At 50.8% G+C, this 20,950-nt stretch overlaps 1 protein-coding gene across 5 annotated transcripts in view; it reads left to right on the top strand.

The window, feature by feature from the left end:
* The first annotated feature begins 11,433 nt into the window (after window positions 1-11,433).
* Window positions 11,434-20,950, top strand: part of TJAP1 (tight junction associated protein 1) — a 39,745-nt gene continuing 30,228 nt past the window's right edge. For 4 of the 5 annotated variants that reach the window (XM_061991207.1, XM_061991208.1, XM_061991205.1 and 1 more), the window contains exons 1-2: window positions 11,434-11,576; window positions 12,589-12,662. The gene's annotated coding sequence lies outside the window, so the exon portion shown is untranslated. Of the gene's footprint in view, window positions 11,577-11,631; window positions 12,052-12,588; window positions 12,663-20,950 lie in introns of those variants that run through there. The other variant, XM_061991209.1, reaches the window with a different exon arrangement.

The following is a 20,950-nucleotide window of genomic DNA, read 5'->3' on the forward strand; positions in this document are numbered from 1 at the left end:
GCTATTAACCTCCCCCTAGGCGGTGTTGGGAATCTCTAATATGGTTGGGGGCTACCAGAGGCAACCCCAGGAGGGGGACCATCAGGCACTGCCCCTAGTCTGAGGGCTACCAGGGACCCCTCCGGGCCAGGCGGCCGGGGGGCTAGGGCGGGAACCCGGAGGATGCCCCGCCGCCGCGGTTCACCGTTCCTGCCCGCTCGCCCCGTCCCCCTTCTCCCCCTCCGCGGCTCTGGGACCCCCCAAGCCCCCAGTGCCCCCTGGAAGAGCACAGCCACAGGGTCGCCCGTCTTCCTCCCCCACCTCCAGCCCCGGCCGGCCGCGGAGGGGAGCCCCGCACCGCCCCGGCCCCGCCGGTCTCCCCGCGGCCGAGGCGGCGGCGGGGGCCCGGGGGGTGCTGCCGGTCCGCGCCGCTCGCTGCCCTCCCCGCTCACCTCGGCGACTCGGCGGGTCGTGCGGCTACCGCAGGGCGCGGCGGCGGGGGGCGGCCATGCCCGAGGCGGCGGCGGCGGGGCTGGGGAGGCGCGGGGCTGCGGAGGGAGCTGCCGCCGCGTGTGCCGCGCCGCTCCGCGCCGCTCCGCCCGCCGCCGCCGCCGCCGCCGTGCAGCCCCGGCCGCCTGCCAGCGGCTGCGTGTGCCTGCACATCCCCGCTCCCTCCCCGGGACAGCCCGCCTCCCGCCGCCCCAAACCGCAGGCAGCCCCCGGCCCGGCCCGGCCCGGCCCGGCCCGCCCTGCCCGCTCACCCCTGCCCCGCTCCAGCCGCCGCCGGGGGCGGACGGGGAGTGGGGGGAAGGGGTCGGCACGGCCCCACGCGGGCCCGCCCGCCCTGGGGACGAGGGCTGCGGCTGACGGGGGTCGGCGGCCCCGTTCCCCGGCAGCGGCCCGCAGGGGATGGAGGGGATCGTGCCCGGGGATGGCGGCGGGCTGCAGCGCTCGCCCCGCTCGGGATGCACACGCACCCGCGGGTAGTGGCTCCGGCCCGCGGCTGACAGCATCCCGCCCGGCACCTCCGCCTCGCCGCCTCTTTCTCCCCACAGAAATAGATGCGGGACGACGCGAGCCCTCGTTTCACTGAGATTATCCGAAATAAGCAAAAACGCCTCCTGCAGCCCTACCCTGACAGCTTCAAGGGCCAAACACATCTTCAGTGGCAAACCGTAGGGTTAGGAAGCCCCATCCATAAAGTAAAGGAGCATCGTGGAGTGGTCACCCCACAAGAAAGAAGTCATCCAGCAAAGACGTGGCCTCCGGCACTTCTCTCACTGCCATTCACAAGCCATGGACCGCAGTGTGTCCATGGTCTCCTCCTCACCTTGCATGGCCTTTCTGCTAGTTGACAAGATTGTATCTGCCACCTTCAAAGGTGCAGTCCTTAATTAGATTACAAGTTCACCTCAGCCAGCCCTCTCCTACTACTGCGCACCACAAGTTTTGCTATTTTCCACCAGGAAGGAAGAAGAAATACATCCTATGGCCACTTACGTGGATACCTGCACATCCCATCTCATCTCACCAGATAAAGCACGCTCCATCCCTGCTCTCACCTTCCTCCAGTCGCCCTGGCCCTCCGCAGTTCCTGACAGCCCTGTCAGCACCACATGCCCTGAAGCAGCCGTGGGAGGCAGCGCCAGTCCCAGTGCCCCGGGAGAGCACAAGAGGCAACAGTCTCACCAAAGCCCAGCTCTCTGTCAGCTCTGACTGCAGACCCCTGCTTGCTCCATCCTCAGCAGGTCTGGACAACACAACCCTACTGAGCAATAGCATGGGAGCCTCCCACCCTCTGCACGGCCACAGGAGCTGCCTCCCTTCCTCTTCCCTGCTCTGCTGTCAGCCAGGGGCACTGTTCCTCTTCTTGGCTGTCTCCTCTTGTCTCTGTCATCCCACAGAGGTCCAAATTTCCAGCTGTTCTCTCAGGTCCTTTGGCACTTATGGGACAAGTGTGCACTAGCTCTATGGTGAGATGCTTCCTGTGGTTCTCCATTCATTCTCACGCCCTGACTCTTCACATCCATTTCAGCCTGCTCCTGAGTCCTGGTTCACACTATATCTGGGGCTTACAGCAAAAGGGAGAAGGGCAGGCTGAAGGCAAAGAACAGCTCCTGATACTCGATTGTAAACCAGACACTCCCTTCTTCAGTCACTGCTGCTCTAGGATCTGGGAGGATCCATCTTTCTCCTCTAACCCCACAACACCCTGCCTTGCACTCTTTGCTCTGCCAGTCATGGTTGGAGAACAAGTTTTTACTGGCACCTTCAACATTGAGTGTAGGCTGCTTAGCCTCACCTTCATCTTCTCCTTGAAATCCTACCTTCTGCACCAACTGTCTCAGGCATGACACCACCTCCTACAACACCCTCCCCTGCACTCACTCTACTGTGCAGGATCTGCCCTGCTCCTGACTGCACCGTGTCACAATGCCATAAGGCCTTTTCAGACCTCACTAGGTCAAAGGTGCCTAAGAACACCCTCTGGGTGCTGTGTGTGCACCCAAATGGGCAGTTAGGACAGTGCTTGTGGAGGGGTCCCTGCACATCTTGGTATCCATAAGTAGCCATCCCATGCTGCAGGAGAGGGTGACTGATTTGGTTGCAGCCAGCCAAAAGGAACATCTGGCCTTCCCTGTGCTGCTTCTCTCAGAAGTGAGAGCTGTGGCACAGAGAGAAAGCCATCCAGGCTGAGGAGGTAAAGCTGGCTGCTGGAGAACTGAATGTTGAGGCAGGGGAATGGAGAACAGACACCAGAGCCGGTCTCCAGAGTGGGGAAAATGGGTATGTTAGAGGAAATAGGGGTCTGGATTTTGAGGTTTGGTTTTGCATGCAAGTATCACAGATAGAAGCAGGCAGTGATGAGTGCGAGTAAAAATGGTGAGTGCAGAGGAGGTGGAAGCAACCAGAAGGGAACCCCAAGCACTGTGGACTTTAAGTGCGCTCTTTCCTCAGCAATGAAGGGCTCCTGTCCCATTCCCAGGCACACCCCCGAGGCCCAGGCTTGCTCTGGTGGTCCCTGGGCTGCCCGGAGGGATTCGAGCAGAGTGGCTCTATTTGCAAACCCAAGAAATGGGTGCTGAGGAGGGGATTCCTGCACTTGGTTTAGACCCTGCTCTGCTGGGCTCCGATCCCTGCCATGCCATCCCTAGAGGCATCTCAGATGGAACAGCTGCTGGTCAGAATTAGGAAGGATTTTTTCCTAGCCATAAGAGTCCCTCCTCTGCTTTTCCCTCCAGTGAAGGAAATCCCACAAAGCAGGGACCTGGAGTGGGAACAGGAATGACCTGCCACCGCAGTCACCCTCTCTGACGTGTCAGCTGCAGGCTCCCTTCCCTGCCTTCCTCCCAACACACCATCACTGCTCCCAGATGGAGGGGGGAATTACCTGTCAAAACCAGCTGGAGCTGCTTCGCTTTCTTCCAGTGTCTGGAACCTGCACCTTGGAGGCAGCCGGACATCAGGGGCAAGGAGCGGATACTGGGCTGACGGAACAGGTGATGTTGCCTCTTCTCCTCCTCTCAAGGAGCCTTCCCAAGAACAAAACTCTTCCTCATGCAGAAGCCCAGAGAAACTCACCCCTTCCTGTCCACCCTAATCCCTTGAGAGAGGCAGCGGAGCAGCACAAACCAGCAGGAGAAAGACCACAAACACCTCTGAGCTGCCAACTCAAATGATCATCCTCTCCCAGAGCTCTCACTCCGAGTCACCCTCTCTGCCTTACGCACGGCACCAGTCTGGGGGCTCTGGGTTAAAACAAATGTTCTCCCTCATCCCATCCCCCTTGCTTTTCCCGTTCCACCCCAGCCCACAACAAACATCAGCAGCTCGCTGGCCCTGCAGCCATGTAACCCAACCCCGGCCATTGTTCCCCCTTCCCCAAGGTCTATATTTGACTCTGCGGCAGCACCATGGCTGTGCTGTGTGTGTGTGTGGCTGTGGCTGTGTGTGTGTGTGTGTGCGCTCACTGCACACACACGCTCCGATATTTGTTCAGAGCCTCATTCCCCAGATGCCCGGGATTGCTTAGAAATAGCTTCCATGGGCAGTAGGTGTTTGTGCCTGCAGTGGGGAAGTGGAGAGGGTGGGCGAAAGAGAAGCAGGGAGAGGGTGAAGGTCGAAGGTGGAAAACCTTCTGGCTCTTCCCTCACAATTTGCACCATGTCAATGATCAGCCGCTCTGGGGAGTGTGGCTGGGCTGACAGATGACAACGCAGATGCTCAACAGTGGGACCGGAGGTAGATCTGGGGAAGGACGGAGAAAAGGCCAAACTGTGGTCTTGGTGGATCCATCCTGAGTTGCCTTGCCCTTAATTTTGCTCTCCGGTGGCAAAAGTGCAGTTCAGCCTCCAAAAGCCCTTCAAACCTTCCTAGGTCCAATGTCTGAGGCCACCAGAAGTGGCCCTGAGGGAGGGAGATACCTAATTCCCATGAACTGGTGCCTCTGCAAGGGCTTCCTCAGTGTATGGGAGCTGCCCTGGGATTCACCCTCCTCTGTTTCAGTACTGCATTAAGGGTAGCCACCCTGGGTTACCCCAGGATGTATTTTGTCTTTTCCCAAAGCCTCCAGGAATGCTACCCAAGCCCAGTGTCACATTCCCTGTGACCCTGGAGTCCCTGGGAACACTGTCTAGGCTCAGCATGAGCCTCTTTTATTTGCACCCTTTGTGGCCTGCCAGGACATGTGGCAAAATCAGAAATAAGCACAGTCAAAACGAACAATGGAAGGATCACCTTTATCCTAAACACTGATGACCCATCAAACTCATTGGCACTGGGTGTCAAGAAAAGGCATTAATTTAACAGATTGATGGACATTTATATAGATAGTGAGAATAAATAGGAATGAACTCTAAGGAGCTGTAAACCCTCTCGTTCCACAGGACACTGAAGATGAGCTCTAGGTCACGGAGTAGAGAGCAGCTGGAGTCACCGACCTTGGAGATATTTAAAAGCCATGTAGCTGAGGTGCTGAGGGACATGGTTTAGTGGTGGGGTTGGCAGAATGAGCTGAGTGGTTGGACTTGACAGTCTTAAAGGTCTTTTCCAACCAAAATGATACTATGATTCTACCTCCTGGAGAGGTGGTTCCCCATGTTCAGAGCCAAGTGTCAGTTTTGCCTCCCCTCTGCTCCAAGCCAGCTGTGGGGAGTCCCTCATCATCAGGGCTGCTACTTCCTGAAGGCTGTCTGCGCCCTGCACTGGCCTCCAGGCAGCTGTTGGGACTACCTAAAATCTGACTGATTGCTGGGCTGTTCCACTAAATCAGATCCTCTAAGAGTAGGAGAGTGCATGTGTTGTAGTAATGGACTTGAGTACAGTACCTGTCAGGCTCCAAACCTGCTGTGAGGAGCTGGAAAAGACAGGACAGAGACATCAAGGAAAAAAAAAAAAAGAAAAAGGAAAGATGAAATACTGGGGGCAAAAGGAGTTAGACTTGAAGAGGGAGAGAAAGAGACAGAGGTATATATAGAGGACGGCTAGAGAAAAGATCTTGCACCCCCATAGCTCAAAAATCTGTGTCATCCACCTTCAAAAAAGCCCCATGAGTTCATGAACAAGATGCAGGATCTTGTTTTGCCCTGTGATTTCTGGCTTCCCTCCACATGTGTGTGTGACAGGTAATGTCAGGGCTCTCCCAAGAGCACAGACTTCAGGAGCTGTACCCATTCCCCCACCCAACCACCTCCCGCTGCCAGGAGGAGGTCTGGAAGGACCGCAGTGCAAAGGAGATGTCTGCTTGGCTTTCCCTTTGCTGGCACACGGCTGCAGATGCCTTGAAGCCCACCTCCAGCCATGCCCTTTCCCTCTCTCTTTCCAGCTGGCAGCTCTAGCAACGAAAGCTCTTAATCTCACCGGGAGTGTGCAAACATTTAACAGGAATGTCTTGAAGCAAATGTTTTGAGCTTCCCCAGTGCTTGCCTCTGAGCTTGCTCCTGGGTATTTACAGAGGCTGGCAGAGCTTGGCATTTGCAGCAAAACCTGACAGGAGAGTTTGTTGCAGTGAATTTCAAGGTCATTTTAAGAAACTACAGCCAGTGCTTAGAAAGGCTTGAACCCTGGGTGCAGAAGAGAGGAGTCTGTAATTAGCAGCCCCAGGGGATGTGGACGAGCGTTCAGGGGGGAGGCTAATTGCAGACTGACTGTCTCCTTGGCCTTCAGCAGCTCCCTCCCGTGAAGCAGGGAAGCAGTATGCTCAGCCAAGCACCAAGTGTGTCCTAGGGAAAGGTAATTCCTCCCCGGCCTGCCTGGACCCGTCCCTATAAACAAGGAGAGCTACACGGGGAGAGCAGTGCTGCAGATTACACAAAATCCCGAGATCTCTGTGAGCTAGAGACACACGCTCGGCACGCAGCAGTGCTCCTTGGCAGACGACACACAGCCACGTGCCTCTACCTGGAAGAGTCTCTGAGTCCCTGCTCAGTCTCCAGAGGGCTCAGGGGATCAGCTCCTGTCCTCCCATTTGTGCACCCCAGTGAAGTGCTGTCCCTGACACCTCAGTGTGTAGTGTTTCCCCCTCAAGTGCCGGTGAACGCTGTGCCCCACATCCAGCCACATCTGCCTGTGGATGGTGGGGCAAGCCAACGTCACACCTAACCCCTCCACCACCTCCCCATGTGCTCTGCTCTCCTGAGACATCCTCCTCCCCCCCTTCTCCACCTACTTTTATCTCAGTTCATAACACTCTATTAGCATGACAAGCTAAACAAGTTTTGACAAAGGGGAAGAGAGGTAGAGCCCCTGGAGCCTCTGTCTGAGGCTGACACCGTGACTCCAGCCTTTACTTCCGTGGGGTTTTGCCTTGCATTGGAGCAGCTACCCAGCCTGCTGGGCACACACTGTGCCGTTTCTCTCCAGTCGTTCACCTGGCTAAATGGCTGCCATGGGAGCCATTCAGAGTTCATTCAGAGCCATTCAAACTTCAGTCTCTGTTGTACAGCAGCACCGATGCTGGATTTAGCACCCATTGGGGTGAAGGCTTTATAGGGAGTGTTGTTGGGGCTTTGGCAAGACTGCTGAGAAGAAAAACGGTGCAGTACCAGGGCAGCTCCTCCTTCAGGGAACTCACTCTGGGGAGCAGTGGTAACTGTGCCGTGGGTCCCAAATGGGAACCGGCTTTTTCTGTCATAATACCCTGGACAAGGTCACAGCTTGGTACCTGGTCCCTCACAGAGCCCTGGAGACACATAGAGTAAGAGCTGGAGGCACTTGTGCAGAGCTCAGTGCAAGATGGGTTCACTGGGTGAGTGTGGTGTGGAGCCAGCAGGGAGAAAAGGGGGAGGCCACAACCAAATACTTGAGGCCAGAACACGCTGGTTTCTGCTGACTGCCCCCGCTGCCTGTCCCCAGCAGTGATGCAGACAGCACAAAGTGGGGACAGAGGGTCCAAACCCACTGCTGCCAGGCTCGGCACTCCCTGCCCCACTCCCTGCTGGCCTGGGGACAGGGCAAGGGGCAAGGGCTGGCTGCTGCCATGCTGTTCTATGGCCAGTTAGCAATGGCCAGTAGGGGTCACTGAGATCTATTTGGTTTCTTCTAATTTTATCCAGAAGCATTTATAAATACACAAAACTCGCAGAGGCAGCGACTGTAATGGGGAAGTGTTGATGTGCAATGAATTCAAGTATACAGCACATGTATGTCCAAAATACCAGTGTGAGCTGTGCATCCTTCTCTGCTCAAACCCCGTGATGGCGTGGCACCACGGAGCCGTGCCAAGCACCTGGGTACTATGAAAGTGAGTTTCTGCCATTGTTGTCCAGTTCTGCCGTCATCCTCCATTCTGTATCGGCAGAGATGCTTTGAGAGAGATTCAAGAGATTCAGAGATTCAAGCCTCAGGGGCAGGATATTGTGTCTGCTTGTCTTTCTGTGCAGTGCCCGGCACAATTACATCCCAACCGCAATGGGTGCCTTCAGGCAGTCTGGAAGACAAAGAGCGCTTTGGGTTGGGATGGGTCAGCACAGTTCTGTTGCTGGGGATCCTGAAAGCAAAGCATTTGCCTGTGAAAAAAATGCCAGGAATTTTTTTCAGTTTTTCATGTTCAAATTGAGCCTGAAACCCTCACACTTATGTAGCAGGATGGACTGAACTATACACAGAGTGTTGTTAGCAACTGTTATACGGGTGGATTGTATTTTTCTGGTAGTTGTGTGCTCCAGGCATACTGGTAGGATGCGTTTGGCTGTCCAATTCTACATTCACAGACTTGTTTGGCTGTCCCAGGCTGGCTGTGCTTCGCTGATCCTATTGTTCCAGACATGCTGTTGTTTTTGGGTGCTGAGCTCCTCTTCCACTGGCACATCCCAGCATGCAAACTCTGCCTAATATATTTCATGGGTTTTTTTGCTTTTGGTGGGCTCAGTCCATCCACGAAATCTTTTCTGCTTTTCAGGGTTTCCTAGCTGAGGTCTACTGGGGAATTCTCTGTGCAGCTGGAGCCAGAGAAATAGCAGAGGAGGTGAGTGTTTGCCAAGCACCTTCAGGAATGCAGCATGCAAGTCAGAGGAAAGAGGACTTCATGCAGCTCTCAGGCAGGTGACAGTCTCTGAGCGGCCACCAAAAGGTGGTCCAGCACCTGCCGTCTTCCCTGATTCACCTGGGCTGGTGAGGACCTTGAGGACCAAGCCTGCACTATCTTCTTCTGGTGGGGAAACACTATTTCTGGCACCTACTTCTTCCCTAGCCAAGACTCTAGGCGCTTCAAAGGGATTTGTCCCTCTACAAGGTGGCACCTGCCCCTCCAGGGGTTCCTTTTATACACTTACAGAAGTCTATATAAAGTGCTGCCAGCTGGAAAGTATTTTGAAGAGATTCCTCCCTGCTCTTCACCAAGGGTCATAAATTCAGCTGGTATTTGAGGGAATCTCAAATGTACTTCCAGGACTGTTTGCTGAGGGCTTTACATCCGCCAGAGGCCCCTTAAAATAAAAGGATTATTGGGAGTCAAGTGTTAAATTACCTGGTGCTTGTTAATTGAACTTCAGAGGCTTTAGCGAGCAACTGGCTCTAGCAGGGAGCAGCACTTTGGTATTACTGGTGTTATATAAATGAATATAATGTAACCCAACGTCATGCTTCCACATCACACCACATCTCTGGGCTCAGGGTGGTGGTAAGTCCAGCTTACATGCATACTGGACACAAGAAAAAGCAGGGTGGATGTGTGTGGAGGGAGAGGGACTGGGAATCAAGGCCTTGGGGAGCTGAGGTGGTGCCCAGAACAGATGACCAGTGTTCAGGCATCCCAAGCTCAGTTACTATCTACTTTTGGCTGTCTGACTTTCGGAACTGATTTTGAGAAGAGCTGAGTTTAATGGAAGCAGTACATGCTGAGACCATCTGAAAATCAAACTCTTTCCTTCCTGTAGGGCTTATTTCACCTAGACTTGAAAAAAGGTTGAAGATCCTGCTCTGACAGGTCACCGAAAGCAAGCTAAGGACTCTAATCATTGCTGCCATCAGTGCGCACCCACAGAAACCTGAACAGCCCACAACTGTGGAGGCTCCAAGGCATCAAGGCCCGGTGGAAATGAGAAACCTCATCAGCTATGAAAATTTCATCAGCTGGCGCTCTGGAAGCAAGAATCTGGAAGTACAGAGCAGATGGGCAGCCTGGATTCTTGGAGCCATTGTCCTTCTGCTTGTTATCTGACTCCGGCGCAGGGAGGATTTGGAGAATTTATGGGGGCACAAGTACCAAAGGCTTTCTTGAAATATCCCTGGCTGACGCGTGGCACGGCGCAGACGGCACTTGCTGGGTGCGCAGAGGACGCTTTTGCACAATATTCCCAAGGTCATAGACGCAGGGTCCTGCTGAGCACCCGTCTTTCGGTGTGTAGGAGAGGGGACTGTTTGGGCAGAGTTTGCAGCGACACCATCCTGGTATTGCCCGAATGCAAATCTGAAAGCTTTATAAACGCCATACATGGAGGAACACCGCCCAAATATTATCAGGGCTTTACCATGCCAGTTTCTTCTGGACCAGGCTCCATTATTTACCATGTGAATAATGAATTCAGGAGATGTTTTTGAAGAAATGGTAAGAGGAAAGGAAGTGGAGGGTGGGTAAGTCTGCACCAGGGATGAGAAGCAACGGACAAAGTACCTGTGTGAGCTCAGAGTTGAATACATGGGGTGATTTGGCTCAAAATTAAAACGTATTGACTGCTTGAAGTCACAAAGCTAGAACAATAAAGTGGAACATTTTGCAAATAAAGACCAAAGCCCATTAACAAATTCTGTCTGTGTTTGACTAGCTCTTGTCCACCTTCTCACTTGTATATAGTGTCCTCAGCCCCTCTCTTTCAAGAAGCAGGCAGTTGGGAGTTTTAGCTGGATTTTTCCATTTACCACTCTCCCCTTCTGCTTCCTTCTCCATCTGGCCCAGGGATGCGGTTATACTTTCCTAGCGGCAGGCTGTGATACACCCTGGACTGCCAGGATGCTTCTCAGAAACTGAGGCATGCAAGCAAGCGGAAGGAGCTCATCCTGGACACTGGCTCGCTGAGAATTGCCCTGGCTGGCAAAGACCTGAAGAGGGCAGATCACTTGCAGCTACGGTGCAAGCACACTTTGAGGTCCTCAGTGCACCCATTTAGGCTCTAACTGCCGTCACCAAACAACACTTTAAAAAAATGTATTATTTTACTGTCATTTTCATCAGCTCAGGGGCTGAACCGCCTCTTTTCAAGGTCTGCTCTCAAGCGTGTAACCCCCGAGGTAGCCTATGAGGTGATCGAGGGCTGCAGCCCAGCTGTTATGCTGGAGCCCTCGGAAGAATACGCAGGGGCATGAGCAGGGGCCGCCGTTCCTGTAATCCCTCCCTGGCCAGACGAGAGGCCTGTGCCAGCGCCACGCAGCAAAAGGCAGCCGAACAGCACGGCAGCCTGCGCCCCGTCCTTCGGTGTATCCGAAGAAGCCTCAGCCCTGCAGGTTTCCTGCGCGAAGGCGCGGCGGCCCCCGATGCCACGCCGTTGGTGGTACTTTTTGAGCCCGTTTGTCTCGTCAGGGAGCTTTACTTCACACGATGACCGCGCACAGATGGCCTCGTGGTGCGAGGGGAGCCCTCTCCGTGGGGCCCGTCGGGCAAAGCTCTCCCAGACAAACGTGCCGCCCGCCGCTTGTGACGCGGGCCCCCGGCCTCCCCCAGAGCGGAGCGGATGAGCGCGCGGGACCGCCGCACAGGCACCACCCGCCGCGGCCCCCGCCGCCGTGTCCCCCCCCGCCGCTGGCACTTGGCCAGCCCCGACCCCTGCCCCGGCGCGGCCCGGTTTGCTTCGTCCCGCCGCCGCTCTCCCCCGCCCGCCCCCGCCCCTCCGCTGGCGTTGCCGCGGTGACGGGACGGTCGCGCGTGGCCCCGCCCCCGCCGCGCGTGGCCCCGCCCCCGTGCTGCCCGGTGACGCAGCTGCGCCGCGGCGTGGGGATTCCGCCGGATTACCCGGCGTGCCCCGCGGCAAAATGGCGGCCTGAACCGCGAGCGTGGGGCCGGGCCGAGCGGGGGCAAAGTTTGGGGCGGGCCCGAGGCGAGGCCGAACCGGGGCAGAACCGTCTGCAAAGTCACTGGGACCCTGGGCGGAGCCGAGCCCCACCGGGTCAGAGCCGGGCTGGGGCCCCGGGGGCGGGGAGTGCGGAACGTGACCGGCTGGGGATCGAGCCCGGGCCCGGGCGGGGCCCCCCGCGCTCCCGGGCCTCCTTGGCCTTCCCGGGCGGGCTTCGGGCTGACGCCCTGCGAGGGTGGGGGGCAGAGTTCTTCCTGTCTCCGTGTTTGGCCCGGGGCCGGAAGGAAGGTGTCGAGTCCCTCGAGGACAGCGAGTCCGGGCGGGTGGCAGCGTGGGCCGGGGGAGTCAGCCGGGCCGGGTGCGGAAAGGGGGTAGCGCCACAGCCTCGGCCTCAGGGAAGGGACCGTCCCCATGGAGGAGGGTGCTAGTGTCACTGCCTCAGCACTCCCTCAGGGCATTAGGGAGCTGTCTCCCGAGTGGGGAGTGACCTGTTGTGGGGAGCAAGAGCAGGCACGGAGGCAGCAGGCCGGGTCCACGCAGGGTGTAGTCCACTCTGGGTGATGGAGAGGTAGGTGGTGTGAGGGATGAGAAAACCATATCTGTGCAGGGGGCATTGATGAAGTAGAAGCCGCAGAGTGGAACAAGTCTGGACCAGCATGTGTGTGTGTTAGAAAACCAGACTAAAAATGACAGAGGTAGAGTTGTGAGGGATGTAGCAGCACTCACTTGGTGCTAAACGTGGCAGGGAGAATGTGAAATTCTCTACCAGCCTCGATACCTTCTTTACTGCAGAATTAGTGAGCTGTCCCTAAGAACATACAAAGGCTTTAAAGAACAAACTCAACTGCATCTGGCTCTTGGCGTAAGCACACCACCACATGGATCAGAGTAAAAGATGGAGTGCTAATGAGTGAATTTTTAGATGGGCAGGAGATTGCATTGGTAGGCATTGGATTGTGCAAATGATATGCAGGTCTGGCAGGGCTCAGAATGACCTAGATCTGAGAGCTGCCAGGTGTACATCAATTGAAAAGAATCATCCATCAAATGTAGGAGATTTTGTGCCAGTGAAAGCTTTTCAGAAGTATGTATCTCTGTTTTACAGATTCAGACAAAGACCTACATAAAGGGCCTATGTAAGAGGAAGCAATGAATCCTTGTTGAAGCATCAGAGACCAGGTAAGAAAGCTGGGAATGAGCTGATGCTGAGTCAGATTGTGTTTTGGGTCCCACTACTTGAATTTTTCGATAATATGTGAACCACACAGCTGAAAAACTGTCCCTCCTGGTGATGTTCTCTGCATCAATAGTAGCCCTGTGTTGCCTGACTTGAGAGATCAGGGGTGTCAATAAAATGGGAGTGAACCTGGAGAATTCAGTAAGGGCTCCTGTGAAGCCAGTGCTCTTTACACACCATCCAGAGAAGCAGTCTAAAGTCTGTCCTGCCAGTGCTGAAGTAACTGTTCTCTCTACAGCCACAAGTGGTCTGCCCATGCAGAATCCCAGTAAAATTCTTTCAGATGGATGCCGCTCTTACGCTGTTGCCATGCCGAAGTTAGGCAATTCTATTCCTCTATTCTGTTAGGTTATTCCTTTCACCATGCTGGGATTTTTTCTACCTGTGTTTTATTTTTAATTTCCTGAGGGGTGGTGCAAGTGTAGCACCAGTCTTTATGTTCTCTCCCGAACTGACTGCTGAAAGCCAGTTTAGAGGGGCAGCTCTTCGGTACCCAGCAGCTGGTCCTTTGATCACACCATTCAGTCACTTGTCAAATCACTTTTAGTACATGTCCTTTCTTATTTCTTCTCAGTGAATTGCTACAGAAAGCATATGTATCCCAACAGTGCTTTGCATGCAGTGTTTCAGATTCTGGATGTTAAATCAAGGTTTAAGTTAATAGGTCTTAGCTATGCTATTTGCAGCTTTTGGCTTTTCATTTTCTCCTGGGCACACAGTACTCTTTGAAATGGTGGGAATGCATTTCATCAGGGCCAGTGGAGTTCCAAAGTGCAGCCCGTGGCTGTCTTCAACTTTAATATTAACAAGGCATTAGGTCAGAGGGGATGAGTTATGTGCAAAGACCTGTTGCTTCCTCAAACCAGCTTTCTGAACCAAAGATGACCTTGCATTCTTTTCCAATCTGTTTCAAGTTGTTTATTGGAAAGCTGCTAAGTCAATTGCTTTGCAGCTTTCCAACCCTGAACTCTCACCTCTGCTGTCCACTCTACTTAAAATCATGGGGCATAGTATGTAGGTGAAATAGACTATGGCTTTGAAAGAGATACAGTCCTTTGTGGGTCTGCCCCTTTTTCATCCCATGGCAGGACAAATGAAGTCAGATGGGACGAGTGATCTTTGGTCAACATGCTGGTGTGAATCGTATGAGATCTGGCTTGGAGAAAGGATTTGTGACAGCTGGTGTGGCCTATAAAGTGCTTTTAAAATGAAGAGAAAAGTCAAGCTGTTTGAATAGTAGCAAAATCAACAAGTTTCAGTGAAATGTGATGGTATATTTCAGTAGTTGTTTGAAGTAGACTTGATGCTCGTGAGTCCTGGGGGATGATGATTTTTGTTTCTGAAGGTGAGTTTCCTAACTTGTTCTGTTATGTTTTATGAAGAATCCACTAACAACTGGACTCTCTAAGATTTCCATGTGTCACCACATCTGTGGCATGGTCCCAAGAAGTAGCTCTGGATGTTAGGTCATAAATAACGAGCTGTGTTGTGTTACCTGTTAGCAAGGGCCTAGCTTTTACAGCACAGTGTGACAAGGATAACGTAGTAGCAGCTAATAACCCTCTGCCTTTCATGTGGCTGGGAGAAATACAACATGCACGGAGTCTCAAATGAGTTTGCCTGTGATACAAGATTGAGGGCAGGCTTCCTCTGCTATGAAGTGTGGATCTGGCTTGACAGCTTTTTTACTCGTCTCTGCTCTTTTGACTGGGGTTGTCAGCAACTGGAATTGTCATGATAGAGCGCATTTTCGTGGTTGTTCAACCTGGTTGATGCTTTGAGAGTGTTTATTTAAGGTCCTGAAGCTGAGTATCTCTGCTTGAAGGCTTTGGTTGGGAAGATAGCCTCATTTTATATGACACCTTGAGCTATGAAGAGAGTGAGTACTTGTGGCATTTGTAGTCAATGTGTGTATTTCAAGTCATTAGTAACTGGGTGAATATAGTCCTCTGTGAAATTTGTTTTACAGGGACTGCAAAGGAATTGTGTGTGGAATCTATGCAAACACGGCTAAAGCCTTAGGGCATGAAATGGTCCATCCTCTTTCCCTGCCAGTTCCCTTACCAGAGGGCTTCTCCTTAGATCTAGATTGGCTGGTTCTGTAGCTGTAGTAGGAAGAATGTAATGCTTTAAAATTGAAATACCTTTACAGCTGGTTGGAGGGAAAGGATGACCCTGCGGTCGGAATTCTGAACTGCAATGTGGGATACTTAATCCCTGCACAGATTTATTTTGTGAACGCGTTCAGATCAATATTATTTCTTGCTCTTCATTCTTTGGTTGCAAAATACAATAATGCCTGTCCTACTGGGGATTTGAGAGTCTACAGCTGTCTATAAGATGCTTGGATACTGTGGTGTTGAATGCTTTAATAAAGTTTAATAGAGGAAAGAAAGGATATTCCAAGCTGGGACTTCAAAATGTGTGCTCCACCGTCCTGCGTATCCTGTAGGTGGTGTTTCTATAGAGGGCAAGTTTAAGGCAAGTGTGCACTCTGAGATCCCCCCTGCTATTTTTCCCAGGAGCCGTTTGCTTGTAAGGCCTTATCTGGCTGAATCTTTTTTTCTTGAATTAATGTTTTATCTTTTTTCCTGCTTTGTTTGTTCCAGACTCAGAAATTGCTCTCTTCATTGTGAGGATGTTCATATATGGTCTTATTGCTAATATGTTCAGACAGAGAGAGCCAAGAGCAGCAGCTTTCAGGCTGTCTCATAGATTCGAAATGACGTGAGCCACCCTCTCTGGAGTGTCCTTCTGGGAGCTGTGCTTAGGAAGGAAATGGTGTGGAAGGCCGTGTAGGAGTGTGAGAACAGCATTGCAATGGTTGGAATGCAGGATAAGCATCACTTGGGTGGGCTCAGTTTTCCTCTGCTTTTCAACAACACTGGGTGCCAAGCCTGGGGAAGATGCTGTGCAGAGGTGAAGGAGCTGGAATGTATTCTTCAGTTGAGGTGAATGCAATTCAGTGAATCTGATAGGCATCAAACTGAATAATGATTTTAAAGTATTTTCACATGATGTCTAATCTGTGGAAATTTGCTACCACATAATAGCACTGAGGCTAAGAGCTGAGCGGGATTCAGGAAAGATCAAGCACTTAGGAGTGGAAATGTTCAGACTTGCTTTAGCTAAAGAACTTGTTTTAGAAAGTGTATTTTTTCAGATGTAACCCAATCTCTCAATGGGTAAATGTTTGAAGAAAGTTTGTTCCATAATTGTCCACTAAGCTTTCTTGCTCCATCTTCTAAACCACCTTGTATTGGCTTGTGTCAGAGGCAGGGTATTGAATCATACTTGCTTGCTATGTTAGGTTGCCCACTAACATTTATTTTTGTGATAGCTGCATTAGGAAGAAAGAAAACCCACCAACCAAAAAATTAAACCCACAGAGTACTCCAGCTACTCTTGGCTTGGTAGTTGAGGGTTTTAAGCTGATGGAGAGTGGAGTCCTTGGAAAGATACTACAGTCCATAGATGAGGAGTATCTTTTCATGAATGTAAAGACACTTAAGTATTGTCTCTTCATGCCAAGTGGTCAGCCAAAGTGCTTTTGTGCTTCTTGTCCTCGCTTGTAAGAGGGAAAAGAACGTGTGGAGTTTGGCCTTTCCACGTTGCAGTTTCGTAGTGGACTTTAGTCTGAAAGGAAGGGCTTTAAGGCTGTTCGAGTGAGATCAAGTATGCTGTAGCATGAGCTTCAACATAATAGTGTCCGGGAAGACACAGTTTGTGTCCTTTGCTCATGTCCAGTCTGTGTTGAGGATCAAGAGAATCATCAGTGCTGGTTGTTCAAGTAGGCATAAGTTCAGTGTAATGGATAGGCCAATAAAGGTAAGTGGCAGCGGTGTGGAGATATGTATAAAAAGGTGTATGTTTGTAGTGTTCGTCTAAACACAAAGGGAACTCCAGAAGGAAAGTGTGTCTGTGTGTGTATGTGTGTATTTTCAGAGCTAAAAGCAAGTAATCCAAATTTTGAGATCCTTCTCCCTTGAGACTCTCCCTATGGGCTGTTCTGGGAACACGTGCTTTAGGGCACAACGTAACCTTTTTGTGGCAGGCGTAACAGCTGCGAGCAAAGGGGTACTGACTTTCACAGAAGTTTTGTGATACTGAGAAAGTGAAATGGGTCAGGATTGGAAAGAAAGGCTGGTTTTTTTTAGGTACACAGGATATGACCCGCTGCTAGTGGCAAGAGAGAAATTTAAATTTCTGGTTTGTAGGGGTCAACAAATTTAGAACTGAAGGCCCCAGGAGGTCCCACAGTGACTACTGTCTCTTCTGTTGAGTTCCATATTTGTATTTTGTCTCTGTGACGAAGCTGGCTTTGGCAATGTTATGGGAGCTGTATCTGGTTTTTCTTACTGTTGTGTTTGAAGTCTCAGTTGTCCAGCTGCATTAGTGTAACACATGTGTGAACGACTCAGAAATCAAAAGGGACAGATGAGGTAGTTTCTCTAAGTATTGGGGAATTACACCAAGGCTCATAAAAAGCCTTAGGCGAGTTTTACTTTATAGCATTTGTTTCAAAAGAATAGAATTTATTTTCCCAAGATAATAATTAGATAATCGTTGTGGCACTGAGGTTATTTTAGCCTGTGTTACTCGGGGTAACTGAATTTAAACCTGGCTATGTCTTGCTGCACAATCTGTATACAAGATACTTTGTTGCATTGTCTCCTAAGTCGGATTTTATCCTGCAGCTTTGCTGTTCGTTAGTGAGGACTCTGCAGCTATGCAACGGGAAGGTTAAAACTATTCTAGGGAGGTGACTTGAAGCCTAGTCCATCTCACGTAACTGAGAAGTGATTGCAGTTAATTCTACTGGTTTTTTTAATGTGTTTTAATATATCATTTTTTCCTCATTAAGAACTCTTCCCCCTTCCCTTTCAGCTGTGTGAGATCCATACCCATTGTATTGTGTTCCAAACCCTTTCAAACGGGGGAAAAAAAGTAATGGAAAATTACAGAGTATTTGTTTAAAATGAGAGTTAGTTTAAGTAACTTTTCTTGAGAATGGACTTCAAGTTCACATCCTACCTTTAGGTGCCTTCATTTTTCTGAGCAGAAAGAGTCTCACGCACTAAATTGTGCAAAAGGTTTTTCTTGAACTTCTAGAACTTAATTTGTGAGCATTGCTTGCACCATGGTTATGTAAATACTAGGGAATGAAAACTTAGCTCAGAAGGGTTGTCTCAGGTAAATGCATTTTGCTAGCCATACATTCTGGTAGTAGATGTTTGTGTAGGCCCTTTCTTCAAGGACTGCTACAGAGTGTTGTCTTTGGGAAGTTTGTGGTACCAGGTTGGATTGGTTCCTGAAAACAAATCACCCTTGCTGGACTGCAGAATTTCTATACCCTGCTAACAAGCGTATCCATTTTTCCATGATTTGATGATGCTTTTGTAAATAGGTCCCCAGGTGTAACTGAAGTGTCTGTAACAGAATTCAGTGTCATCAAGACTCCAGCTGGATGGGAAGAGCTGTATTACTATGCAGCTCCAGAGATGATTTACTACCTGACTGACAACTTGCAATATAAACATTAGTCCAAGCATGATCTTGTCCCAAAACCCCGCCTATGCAGGGAGCCAGGAGTCTTCCTGCCACGCGCCATAAATCGTTTACAGTTTGCTCATGCCCATACATTTGAAAAACAGCTGCGTATCAGGGATTAGCAGTTTGCAGAAGGCCCGTGCGGGGGCTAAATTAGGGTCTCTTGCCCTGATGGTGAATACCGGTGTGGGAATAGCAGGAGTGCTTCTCTGCAGTGGAAGGCAATTTACTCTGGGAATAGGGGCTGGCTGCAGGGGATCTATGAGGGTACAGTGGCCGGGGAAGAGCGTTGGATTGCACCACCTCATTTTGGGTTCAGATGCCTGATTGATAGCTGCCTGGTGTGGTGGAGGGTTCAACAGTACAGTGTTAAATGTGCAGTTTTTCAATTTTATTTATATATTTATTATTTTAATACACATACACAAAATGCAAGCGGACTACTTCTGTCTCCTAGGAGCTGAAGGATGATAGAGTTTTTGGGTCATTTTATTTACACTGTGATGAGTGGTTACCCTTCTGCCAGTCCATAGTAGCAGAACTAAATTATATATAAGGCCATCTGGGGCTTCACAACTAGTTTTCAGCATTTGATAAAATGTTTTACTATGTCACTTGGGTTTACTACTGCTTTGCAACTTCAGCTGGCTTTGTACTGGCTGTGATAATTTATCTCCTGGAGTTTCTAATCAGAGAATCCTAAGGATTGGAAGGGACCTCGAAAAATCATCCAGTCCAACCCCCCTGCCAGAGCAGGACCACCTAGAGTAGGTCACACAGGAACTCGTCCAGGTGGGTTTTGAGTGTCTCCAGAGAAGACTCCACAATCCATCTGGACAGCCCATTCCAATGCTCCCTCACCCTCACAGGGAAGAAGTTTTTCCTTATGTTTCTTTGGAACCTCTTACACTCGTTTACGATGAAACAGCCCATTTGTCCAAACCCTGGGAGCACAATCTGTTTAATAACTTTAAATATGTCAGTGCTTTTATATCGAGTGTGTCAAAGCCTAAAGTCAGTTAGTGGCTTCAAGTCTTTCTGTAATAACGAGAATATGCAGATTTTGCTGTACAAATGAGACTAGGCAATACAGTTCAAATGCCTCCTATGTGCTGGATGGAGGACCAGCTGCTGAATAGAGCAGATGATTTTTATCTGGGCTAAGTGTCTCCATCAATGAATCTTTTCTTGCATGGGTTAGGTAAGAATTTGGATGGAACACGTCAACAAGGTGCCCCCTTCTAAATGCCTCAGCAGAACACAAGTGTTTCCAGACTGTACCATGAGCATCCAGGGGCTCATGGGCAAAGCCACTGGGCTTTTGAGTAAAGCAGGTGACTTGTTTCCAAAATGACACACAATTGAAGAGTTCTTGCTATTTTTTTCTGAAGCTGCTGCACAGGTGTCCCTGTGAAGTAAGACCATTTTACTGGAGCTTCCCACTCTCTGTCTCTCCTCTGTCTCAGGTTTGTGGAGAGTGACTGGAAGGGCTTATCCTAGGCTTGTTTGAGCCTAGGAGTTGCCTTCATTTTTCTTACTCCTTTTAGTGGAAGGCTGTACAGTCTGTTTGATTCTTTGTGCTTTGCTGAGATGGAGGCCAGATAGCACCAAATATGTTTGTGGCTGTTTGTGTGGGCATTTGAGATTTGGAAGGCACCTGCTAATGAGGTGTAGGTCATTTCAAGTCAGATTGGCTAAGTTTCCATCAGGCCGGTTCTTTGTTGCGGCAATGCATGTGGACTGTGTATGTTTGGGGATCCCTATTATCTAAAATGGAGAGGGCTTTCCTCCTGTTTGCTGCCTCCTCTCTCTCCACAAGAAAAACAAATCACCTGATTCTGGAGAGCTGTTAACCTCCAGATTGAATGAGGTGTTTTGTCGTTACTTATATAGATTTTCCAGATACATACAGAAGTTAGAGGGGCGTGGGTATTTCGAGCTTTCCCTCCTCCTTGTTTTTGATGTTGCTGGTGGAATTCACCCTTTTCCTGAGAACTGGTGTGAAGGAACTGCTGTCACCCACAGCAAAGCTCAGTCCGCTTGCCTCAAGGCCTTACCCCTCCAGGTGAGGACTTTGCCCGACAGTTTGTTTATGAGCTTATGTTACCTGAATCTTCTGGAGTAGATGTGAAGGGAACAATTCAGGGCAGTAGAAATCTCAGCTCAGAAACACTGGGATAGGGAAGAACAGAGTTAGCAGTACAGTTAACTCTCCACCCCCCCTCCTTCTTTCGCTGTTTCCTCACCTGCCCAGCTGTGTAGTAGGTTAGCAGTACGTGTCTGTTCTTATTCTTATGAAAGTAGACTTTGTTCTCTGAAGACTGCTAATCATGCCCCATGGGGGTGTAATCAGTTATAAGGTATTTAATACAGTGCAGGCGGGAACAGGCCGCCTGGCCGGGCTGGCAGATTGCAACACTACAATTATAAAGGGCCCCTTTCCCCCACTCACCCGCCCACCGGTGGCAGGATGAGGGTTGTAGCTTGAAACAGTATTAAGTCTATGAAAAATAAAGATGTAGTGGGGGAAGGGAGAGGAGAGGCTGAAGAGGCAGCTCCTATTCCAGGCAACAGGCAGAGCTGTGTTCTGCGAGAACTTCAGCCATTGCAGGTTGCACTGTTGAGACTTGTGGGAGTTTGGGTGCTGTCACCATTGAAGTGGCTTGCATAGGGATGGCCT

This window comes from Colius striatus, chromosome 2, assembly GCF_028858725.1.
Source record: "Colius striatus isolate bColStr4 chromosome 2, bColStr4.1.hap1, whole genome shotgun sequence".
Taxonomy (NCBI): domain Eukaryota; kingdom Metazoa; phylum Chordata; class Aves; order Coliiformes; family Coliidae; genus Colius; species Colius striatus.